Raw genomic sequence first — 11,753 nt, forward strand, 5'->3', positions numbered from 1 at the left:
TGTGTGTGTATGTGTATATGTATGTATGTACAAAATGTCATGTAATTATCTCAGCAATGACTGAACCGATCTTAATGAAACTAGTTTCAAATGAAAGGCCTAACGTTGCCATTTGACACTATTATTTTTGATTTTCGATATGTTGTTTACTTTCTGAGATATGGGCGATTTTGTCAAAACACAGCAGGTTTTTCGCAAATAATTTCCGAACAATATCATATCGTCCCACAAACTGTACATAAATAGAAATCATGTAAAAATACCTTTCTAACAAGCTACAGATTGTCAAAATCCGTGCACGAGCGGCGAAGATATTAAACATTTTGTATTTTTAGTCCTCGCTTACCAATTTCCACTAACTAAAAATGAGACTGTTTCATACAGAGTATTGCTTTACTGGTGTTTTAGGGGCAAAACTAAACCGATTTTGAATATCGGGGTATGAAAAGACATCTACGTGATTCAAGGAATTCGATGTTGAGAACATTTTGTGAATTACCTTTATAATAAATTAACTATTTCTTAAAAATCAATATATATGTTCACTTCAATGACAAAATAATATGTTGATAAAAAAACAGTGAGTTCTAGTATTTATCCCTTGGATTAGGCATTGCGTTCAATCATGAGGTAAATGTTGGATGGTATATCAATACACAGATCAACAAGTAATTCACCTAATAGTGAGATAAAAAAATTCTCATATAATTATACTCGTGGCGTCACCGAAAGTAAAGTAGTAAGTATGTTTGAAGCCCAAAAATCTAACGAAAATTTAGCTCTTTTGCAAGACTTAGGTTATACTGGTTATGGCGCAAAAATTACTACTTACATTATTTATGATAAGAATATAAGAAATCAATATATCATAATAATATACCTATAAAAATAATGTCACTGCATTAACCAACATTTGCCATTCCTCACACGCCTCCCCATCTCTCTCTCTCTCTCTCTCTCTCTCTCTCTCTCTCTCTCTCTCTCTCTGTTTCTCTTCTATCGCATCTATCGAGCTATTTCTGTATCCATTTCTAAGTTGTGTGATAAGATCTTCTGCCAATCTGAAATATTTATTAATTGTAATTGCGAAGGTTTGAGAAAACAAAACTATTTTTTGACTGCTGCTACATCAACTCAACTTTAATTCAATTGTATTCAAAGCCTCTATCTACACTATAATTAAGGAAATTCATGGCTATATCAGAAAAATATTTGGCTTAACTGGGTAATATGAAAGTTTGACATGAAAATTTTCAAAAGAGACATTCCACGTGCGATTCGTATCTCTATTGAATTTTGAATGAAACATATGCTCAAAGACTGAAAGCTGAAGCCAGCAGGATTGGACTTGCCATCAACGTTTCGAAGACAAAATACATGAGAGGAAGAGGTTCTAAAGACGACAATGTGAACCTCCCACCCGAGTGCGGATTGACGGTGACGAAATCGAGATGGTCGACGAATTCATTTTTTTTTTTGGACTCACTGGTAACCGACGACAATGATAACAGCAGAGAAATTCAGAGACGGATCTTGGCGGGAAATCGTGCCTACTTTGGACTCCGGAGGACGCTCCGGTCGAACAAAATTCGCCGCCGCACGAAGTTGATTATCTACAAGACGCTGATTAGATCAGTGGTCCTCTGCGGCCACGAGACCTGGACTATGTTCGTTGAGGACCAACGCGCCCTTGGAGTTTTCCAACGAAAGGTGTTGCGTACCATCTATGGTGGAGTTCAGATGGAAGACAGAACGTGGCACAGGCGAATAAACCATGAGTTGTATCAGCTGCACATTCGTTATATTGGTACGAACTTTCATGAGAAATAACGGATCAAAGACCAAAAATATCCACAAGTTAGATCCAGGAAAAAAAAGTCTCCCAAAGTACCCACTCTCGATGGGGGATGCAACTACAATGTGTCTTCTAACTTATCGTCGTTCATATCTGGATATACTGAGTAGTTTGAACCATTTTTTTCACAGTATTGGTCTGTACAGGACTTTTATCCATATTTCTTGCACGAGAATTCCGAACGAAACAATATGAAAGCTATAAGGATGAATGGAAAGAGACTGCATTGCAATCAACTGAATGCATGGCTTTTATGCTATCGACATAGCCTAGACATTTCACACTATTTACTTCAATGCAAATATAAACTTTGAAATATCTACCTGTCTCATTCACGAATCGCATTCTCCCTGTCGTTCTCTGTTCAAGAGACTTGAAAGCACATGTGACCTTGTCTAACTTTGCTATATTCAATAGCGCGTTAAAATACTGGACCAGTAAATTCTATTCAATACATAAATCTTTTTTCGGGAATATGTGACCAAAAAGTAAACTTTGAATTCCAAAGCAAATTGAACGTTCCAGGTTCCTGATAACTAATTAAGGTCCAACAATAAAGTAGAAACACCAGATAATCTTAAAACGACGCGTCAAGTAAAGAAGCATGAAAACAAAAAGAATAAAATCAAAAAAAAAATGGAAGCCCTAAAAAGTCCATTGCATATTTATTAGCCTTTTCTCAGAAGATGGTATTTTCAAAAACATTTCAAAAATTTCTGATGCAATGGTTTTTAAATTCGTGCAATCCGGTTTATTCATTTTCTTTATTCAAAAATGTTTTAGCTTCAAATATTCGACCATTTCATTTCAATTAATTATTTCATTCAGCATCTTTTTATTCGTTTTGTTCATCTGCGTTCATTTTACTTATTTTATTCGTTTCCTTGTTTGGATTCACTCTGATCAGTTTATTCTTTTTTGTGCATTTTACTCATATCATTCATTAACCTTATTTTATTCATTGTTTTCATTGTATGCATTTTATTCATTTCTTTCCAGTTTATTCATTTTGTTCAGATTCTTCATTTTAATAATCTGACTACTTTTTTTAATCACTTCATCCAAATAATTTATATGATTCAATTTATTTCTTTATATTGATTTATAACCTTTTTCCATTGTTAAATTTTTCATTTTAATCAATGCATTTTATTTTTCTCATTTCCTTCATTTTATTCATTTTACCACTTCAGTTCATTTTGTTTATTTGATTCGTTTGTTTTATTTATGCATTTCATTTATTTTATACTTTATTCATTTTGTTCATCCATTCTTTTTATTCATTTGATCCATTTCATTCATTGTATTCAATGGATGAATTAAATCAATTTGATTCATTTGATTCATGTGATTCATTTGATTCATTTGATTCATTTAATTCATTTGATTCATGTGATTCATGTGATTCATGTGATTCATGTGATTCATGTGATTCATGTGATTCATGTGATTCATGTGATTCATTTCATTCATTTCATTCATTTCATTCATTTCATTCATTTCATTCATTTCATTCATTTCATTCATTCCATTCATTTCATTCATTTCATTCATTTCATTCATTTCATTCATTTCATTCATTTCATTCATTTCATTCATTTCATTCATTTCATTCATTTCATTCATTTCATTCATTTCATTCATTTCATTCATTTCATTCATTTCATTCATTTCATTCATTTCATTCATTTCATTCATTTCATTCATTTCATTCATTTCATTCATTTCATTCATTTCATTCATTTCATTCATTTCATTCATTTCATTCATTTCATTCATTTCATTCATTTCATTCATTTCATTCATTTCATTCATTTCATTCATTTCATTCATTTCATTCATTTCATTCATTTCATTCATTTCATTCATTTCATTCATTTCATTCATTTCATTCATTTCATTCATTTCATTCATTTCATTCATTTCATTCATTTCATTCATTTCATTCATTTCATTCATTTCATTCATTTCATTCATTTCATTCATTTCATTCATTTCATTCATTTCATTCATTTCATTCATTTCATTCATTTGATTCATTTGATTCATTTGATTCATTTGATTCATTTGATTCATTTGATTCATTTGATTCATTTGATTCACTTGATTCATTTGATTCATTTGATTCATTTGATTGATTTGATTCATTTGATTCATTTGATTCATTTGATTCATTTGATTCATTTGATTCATTTGATTCATTTGATTCATTTGATTCATTTGATTCATTTGATTCATTTGATTCATTTGATTCATTTGATTCATTTGATTCATTTGATTCATTTGATTGATTTGATTGATTTGATTCATTTGATTCATTTGATTCATTCGATTCAATTGATTCATTCGATTCATTAGATTGATTTGATTGATTTGATTGATTTGATTGATTTGATTGATTTGATTGATCTGATTGATCTGATTGATCTGATTGATTTGATTGATTTGATTGATTTGATTGATTTGATTGATTTGATTGATTTGATTGATTTGATTGATTTGATTGATTTGATTGATTTGATTGATTTGATTGATTTGATTGATTTGATTGATTTGATTGATTTGATTGATTTGATTGATTTGATTGATTTGATTGATTTGATTGATTTGATTGATTTGATTGATTTGATTGATTTGATTGATTTGATTGATTTGATTGATTTTATGCTATCGACATAGCCTAGACATTTCACACTATTTACTTCAATGCAAATATAAACTTTGAAATATCTACCTGTCTCATTCACGAATCGCATTCTCCCTGTCGTTCTCTGTTCAAGAGACTTGAAAGCACATGTGACCTTGTCTAACTTTGCTATATTCAATAGCGCGTTAAAATACTGGACCAGTAAATTCTATTCAATACATAAATCTTTTTTCGGGAATATGTGACCAAAAAGTAAACTTTGAATTCCAAAGCAAATTGAACGTTCCAGGTTCCTGATAACTAATTAAGGTCCAACAATAAAGTAGAAACACCAGATAATCTTAAAACGACGCGTCAAGTAAAGAAGCATGAAAACAAAAAGAATAAAATCAAAAAAAAAATGGAAGCCCTAAAAAGTCCATTGCATATTTATTAGCCTTTTCTCAGAAGATGGTATTTTCAAAAACATTTCAAAAATTTCTGATGCAATGGTTTTTAAATTCGTGCAATCCGGTTTATTCATTTTCTTTATTCAAAAATGTTTTAGCTTCAAATATTCGACCATTTCATTTCAATTAATTATTTCATTCAGCATCTTTTTATTCGTTTTGTTCATCTGCGTTCATTTTACTTATTTTATTCGTTTCCTTGTTTGGATTCACTCTGATCAGTTTATTCTTTTTTGTGCATTTTACTCATATCATTCATTAACCTTATTTTATTCATTGTTTTCATTGTATGCATTTTATTCATTTCTTTCCAGTTTATTCATTTTGTTCAGATTCTTCATTTTAATAATCTGACTACTTTTTTTAATCACTTCATCCAAATAATTTATATGATTCAATTTATTTCTTTATATTGATTTATAACCTTTTTCCATTGTTAAATTTTTCATTTTAATCAATGCATTTTATTTTTCTCATTTCCTTCATTTTATTCATTTTACCACTTCAGTTCATTTTGTTTATTTGATTCGTTTGTTTTATTTATGCATTTCATTTATTTTATACTTTATTCATTTTGTTCATCCATTCTTTTTATTCATTTGATCCATTTCATTCATTGTATTCAATGGATGAATTAAATCAATTTGATTCATTTGATTCATGTGATTCATTTGATTCATTTGATTCATTTAATTCATTTGATTCATGTGATTCATGTGATTCATGTGATTCATGTGATTCATGTGATTCATGTGATTCATGTGATTCATGTGATTCATTTCATTCATTTCATTCATTTCATTCATTTCATTCATTTCATTCATTTCATTCATTTCATTCATTCCATTCATTTCATTCATTTCATTCATTTCATTCATTTCATTCATTTCATTCATTTCATTCATTTCATTCATTTCATTCATTTCATTCATTTCATTCATTTCATTCATTTCATTCATTTCATTCATTTCATTCATTTCATTCATTTCATTCATTTCATTCATTTCATTCATTTCATTCATTTCATTCATTTCATTCATTTCATTCATTTCATTCATTTCATTCATTTCATTCATTTCATTCATTTCATTCATTTCATTCATTTCATTCATTTCATTCATTTCATTCATTTCATTCATTTCATTCATTTCATTCATTTCATTCATTTCATTCATTTCATTCATTTCATTCATTTCATTCATTTCATTCATTTCATTCATTTCATTCATTTCATTCATTTGATTCATTTGATTCATTTGATTCATTTGATTCATTTGATTCATTTGATTCATTTGATTCATTTGATTCATTTGATTCACTTGATTCATTTGATTCATTTGATTCATTTGATTCATTTGATTCATTTGATTCATTTGATTCATTTGATTCATTTGATTCATTTGATTCATTTGATTCATTTGATTCATTTGATTCATTTGATTCATTTGATTCATTTGATTCATTTGATTCATTTGATTCATTTGATTCATTTGATTCATTTGATTCATTTGATTCATTTGATTCATTTGATTCATTTGATTCATTTGATTCATTTGATTGATTTGATTGATTTGATTCATTTGATTCATTTGATTCATTCGATTCATTCGATTCAATTGATTCATTAGATTGATTTGATTGATTTGATTGATTTGATTGATTTGATTGATCTGATTGATCTGATTGATCTGATTGATTTGATTGATTTGATTGATTTGATTGATTTGATTGATTTGATTGATTTGATTGATTTGATTGATTTGATTGATTTGATTGATTTGATTGATTTGATTGATTTGATTGATTTGATTGATTTGATTGATTTGATTGATTTGATTGATTTGATTGATTTGATTGATTTGATTGATTTGATTGATTTGATTGATTTGATTGATTTGATTGATTTGATTGATTTGATTGATTTGATTGATCTGATTGATCTGATTGATTTGATTGATTTGATTGATTTGATTGATTTGATTGATTTGATTGATTTGATTGATTTGATTGATTTGATTGATTTGATTGATTTGATTGATTTGATTGATTTGATTGATTTGATTGATTTGATTGATTTGATTGATTTGATTGATTTGATTGATTTGATTGATTTGATTGATTTGATTGATTTGATTGATTTGATTGATTTGATTGATTTGATTGATTTGATTGATTTGATTGATTTGATTGATTTGATTGATTTGATTGATTTGATTGATTTGATTGATTTGATTGATTTGATTGATTTGATTGATTTGATTGATTTGATTGATTTGATTGATTTGATTGATTTGATTGATTTGATTGATTTGATTGATTTGATTGATTTGATTGATTTGATTGATTTGATTGATTTGATTGATTTGATTGATTTGATTGATCTGATTGATTTGATTGATTTGATTGATTTGATTGATTTGATTGATCTGATTGATTTGATTGATTTGATTGATTTGATTGATTTGATTGATTTGATTGATTTGATTGATTTGATTGATTTGATTGATTTGATTGATTTGATTGATTTGATTGATTTGATTGATTTGATTGATTTGATTGATTTGATTGATTTGATTGATTTGATTGATTTGATTGATTTGATTGATTTGATTGATTTGATTGATTTGATTGATTTGATTGATTTGATTGATTTGATTGATTTGATTGATTTGATTGATTTGATTGATTTGATTGATTTGATTGATTTGATTGATTTGATTGATTTGATTGATTTGATTGATTTGATTGATTTGATTGATTTGATTGATTTGATTGATTTGATTGATTTGATTGATTTGATTGATTTGATTGATTTGATTGATTTGATTGATTTGATTGATTTGATTGATTTGATTGATTTGATTGATTTGATTGATTTGATTGATTTGATTGATTTGATTGATTTGATTGATTTGATTGATTTGATTGATTTGATTGATTTGATTGATTTGATTGATTTGATTGATTTGATTGATTTGATTGATTTGATTGATTTGATTGATTTGATTGATTTGATTGATTTGATTGATTTGATTGATTTGATTGATTTGATTGATTTGATTGATTTGATTGATTTGATTGATTTGATTGATTTGATTGATTTGATTGATTTGATTGATTTGATTGATTTGATTGATTTGATTGATTTGATTGATTTGATTGATTTGATTGATTTGATTGATTTGATTGATTTGATTGATTTGATTGATTTGATTGATTTGATTGATTTGATTGATTTGATTGATTTGATTGATTTGATTGATTTGATTGATTTGATTGATTTGATTGATTTGATTGATTTGATTGATTTGATTGATTTGATTGATTTGATTGATTTGATTGATTTGATTGATTTGATTGATTTGATTGATTTGATTGATTTGATTGATTTGATTGATTTGATTGATTTGATTGATTTGATTGATTTGATTGATTTGATTGATTTGATTGATTTGATTGATTTGATTGATTTGATTGATTTGATTGATTTGATTGATTTGATTGATTTGATTGATTTGATTGATTTGATTGATTTGATTGATTTGATTGATTTGATTGATTTGATTGATTTGATTGATTTGATTGATTTGATTGATTTGATTGATTTGATTGATTTGATTGATTTGATTGATTTGATTGATTTGATTGATTTGATTGATTTGATTGATTTGATTGATTTGATTGATTTGATTGATTTGATTGATTTGATTGATTTGATTGATTTGATTGATTTGATTGATTTGATTGATTTGATTGATTTGATTGATTTGATTGATTTGATTGATTTGATTGATTTGATTGATTTGATTGATTTGATTGATTTGATTGATTTGATTGATTTGATTGATTTGATTGATTTGATTGATTTGATTGATTTGATTGATTTGATTGATTTGATTGATTTGATTGATTTGATTGATTTGATTGATTTGATTGATTTGATTGATTTGATTGATTTGATTGATTTGATTGATTTGATTGATTTGATTGATTTGATTGATTTGATTGATTTGATTGATTTGATTGATTTGATTGATTTGATTGATTTGATTGATTTGATTGATTTGATTGATTTGATTGATTTGATTGATTTGATTGATTTGATTGATTTGATTGATTTGATTGATTTGATTGATTTGATTGATTTGATTGATTTGATTGATTTGATTGATTTGATTGATTTGATTGATTTGATTGATTTGATTGATTTGATTGATTTGATTGATTTGATTGATTTGATTGATTTGATTGATTTGATTGATTTGATTGATTTGATTGATTTGATTGATTTGATTGATTTGATTGATTTGATTGATTTGATTGATTTGATTGATTTGATTGATTTGATTGATTTGATTGATTTGATTGATTTGATTGATTTGATTGATTTGATTGATTTGATTGATTTGATTGATTTGATTGATTTGATTGATTTGATTGATTTGATTGATTTGATTGATTTGATTGATTTGATTGATTTGATTGATTTGATTGATTTGATTGATTTGATTGATTTGATTGATTTGATTGATTTGATTGATTTGATTGATTTGATTGATTTGATTGATTTGATTGATTTGATTGATTTGATTGATTTGATTGATTTGATTGATTTGATTGATTTGATTGATTTGATTGATTTGATTGATTTGATTGATTTGATTGATTTGATTGATTTGATTGATTTGATTGATTTGATTGATTTGATTGATTTGATTGATTTGATTGATTTGATTGATTTGATTGATTTGATTGATTTGATTGATTTGATTGATTTGATTGATTTGATTGATTTGATTGATTTGATTGATTTGATTGATTTGATTGATTTGATTGATTTGATTGATTTGATTGATTTGATTGATTTGATTGATTTGATTGATTTGATTGATTTGATTGATTTGATTGATTTGATTGATTTGATTGATTTGATTGATTTGATTGATTTGATTGATTTGATTGATTTGATTGATTTGATTGATTTGATTGATTTGATTGATTTGATTGATTTGATTGATTTGATTGATTTGATTGATTTGATTGATTTGATTGATTTGATTGATTTGATTGATTTGATTGATTTGATTGATTTGATTGATTTGATTGATTTGATTGATTTGATTGATTTGATTGATTTGATTGATTTGATTGATTTGATTGATTTGATTGATTTGATTGATTTGATTGATTTGATTGATTTGATTGATTTGATTGATTTGATTGATTTGATTGATTTGATTGATTTGATTGATTTGATTGATTTGATTGATTTGATTGATTTGATTGATTTGATTGATTTGATTGATTTGATTGATTTGATTGATTTGATTGATTTGATTGATTTGATTGATTTGATTGATTTGATTGATTTGATTGATTTGATTGATTTGATTGATTTGATTGATTTGATTGATTTGATTGATTTGATTGATTTGATTGATTTGATTGATTTGATTGATTTGATTGATTTGATTGATTTGATTGATTTGATTGATTTGATTGATTTGATTGATTTGATTGATTTGATTGATTTGATTGATTTGATTGATTTGATTGATTTGATTGATTTGATTGATTTGATTGATTTGATTGATTTGATTGATTTGATTGATTTGATTGATTTGATTGATTTGATTGATTTGATTGATTTGATTGATTTGATTGATTTGATTGATTTGATTGATTTGATTGATTTGATTGATTTGATTGATTTGATTGATTTGATTGATTTGATTGATTTGATTGATTTGATTGATTTGATTGATTTGATTGATTTGATTGATTTGATTGATTTGATTGATTTGATTGATTTGATTGATTTGATTGATTTGATTGATTTGATTGATTTGATTGATTTGATTGATTTGATTGATTTGATTGATTTGATTGATTTGATTGATTTGATTGATTTGATTGATTTGATTGATTTGATTGATTTGATTGATTTGATTGATTTGATTGATTTGATTGATTTGATTGATTTGATTGATTTGATTGATTTGATTGATTTGATTGATTTGATTGATTTGATTGATTTGATTGATTTGATTGATTTGATTGATTTGATTGATTTGATTGATTTGATTGATTTGATTGATTTGATTGATTTGATTGATTTGATTGATTTGATTGATTTGATTGATTTGATTGATTTGATTGATTTGATTGATTTGATTGATTTGATTGATTTGATTGATTTGATTGATTTGATTGATTTGATTGATTTGATTGATTTGATTGATTTGATTGATTTGATTGATTTGATTGATTTGATTGATTTGATTGATTTGATTGATTTGATTGATTTGATTGATTTGATTGATTTGATTGATTTGATTGATTTGATTGATTTGATTGATTTGATTGATTTGATTGATTTGATTGATTTGATTGATTTGATTGATTTGATTGATTTGATTGATTTGATTGATTTGATTGATTTGATTGATTTGATTGATTTGATTGATTTGATTGATTTGATTGATTTGATTGATTTGATTGATTTGATTGATTTGATTGATTTGATTGATTTGATTGATTTGATTGATTTGATTGATTTGATTGATTTGATTGATTTGATTGATTTGATTGATTTGATTGATTTGATTGATTTGATTGATTTGATTGATTTGATTGATTTGATTGATTTGATTCATTTGATTTATGTGATTCATTTGATTCATTTGATTAATTTAATTCATTTGATTCATTTGATTCGTTTGATTCGTTTGATTCATTTGATTCATTTGAATCATTTGAATCATTCGAATCATTCGAATCATTTGATTAATTTAATTCATTT

This window comes from Topomyia yanbarensis, chromosome 2 (assembly GCF_030247195.1).
Source record: "Topomyia yanbarensis strain Yona2022 chromosome 2, ASM3024719v1, whole genome shotgun sequence".
In the NCBI taxonomy this organism is placed as follows: Eukaryota; Metazoa; Arthropoda; class Insecta; order Diptera; family Culicidae; genus Topomyia; species Topomyia yanbarensis.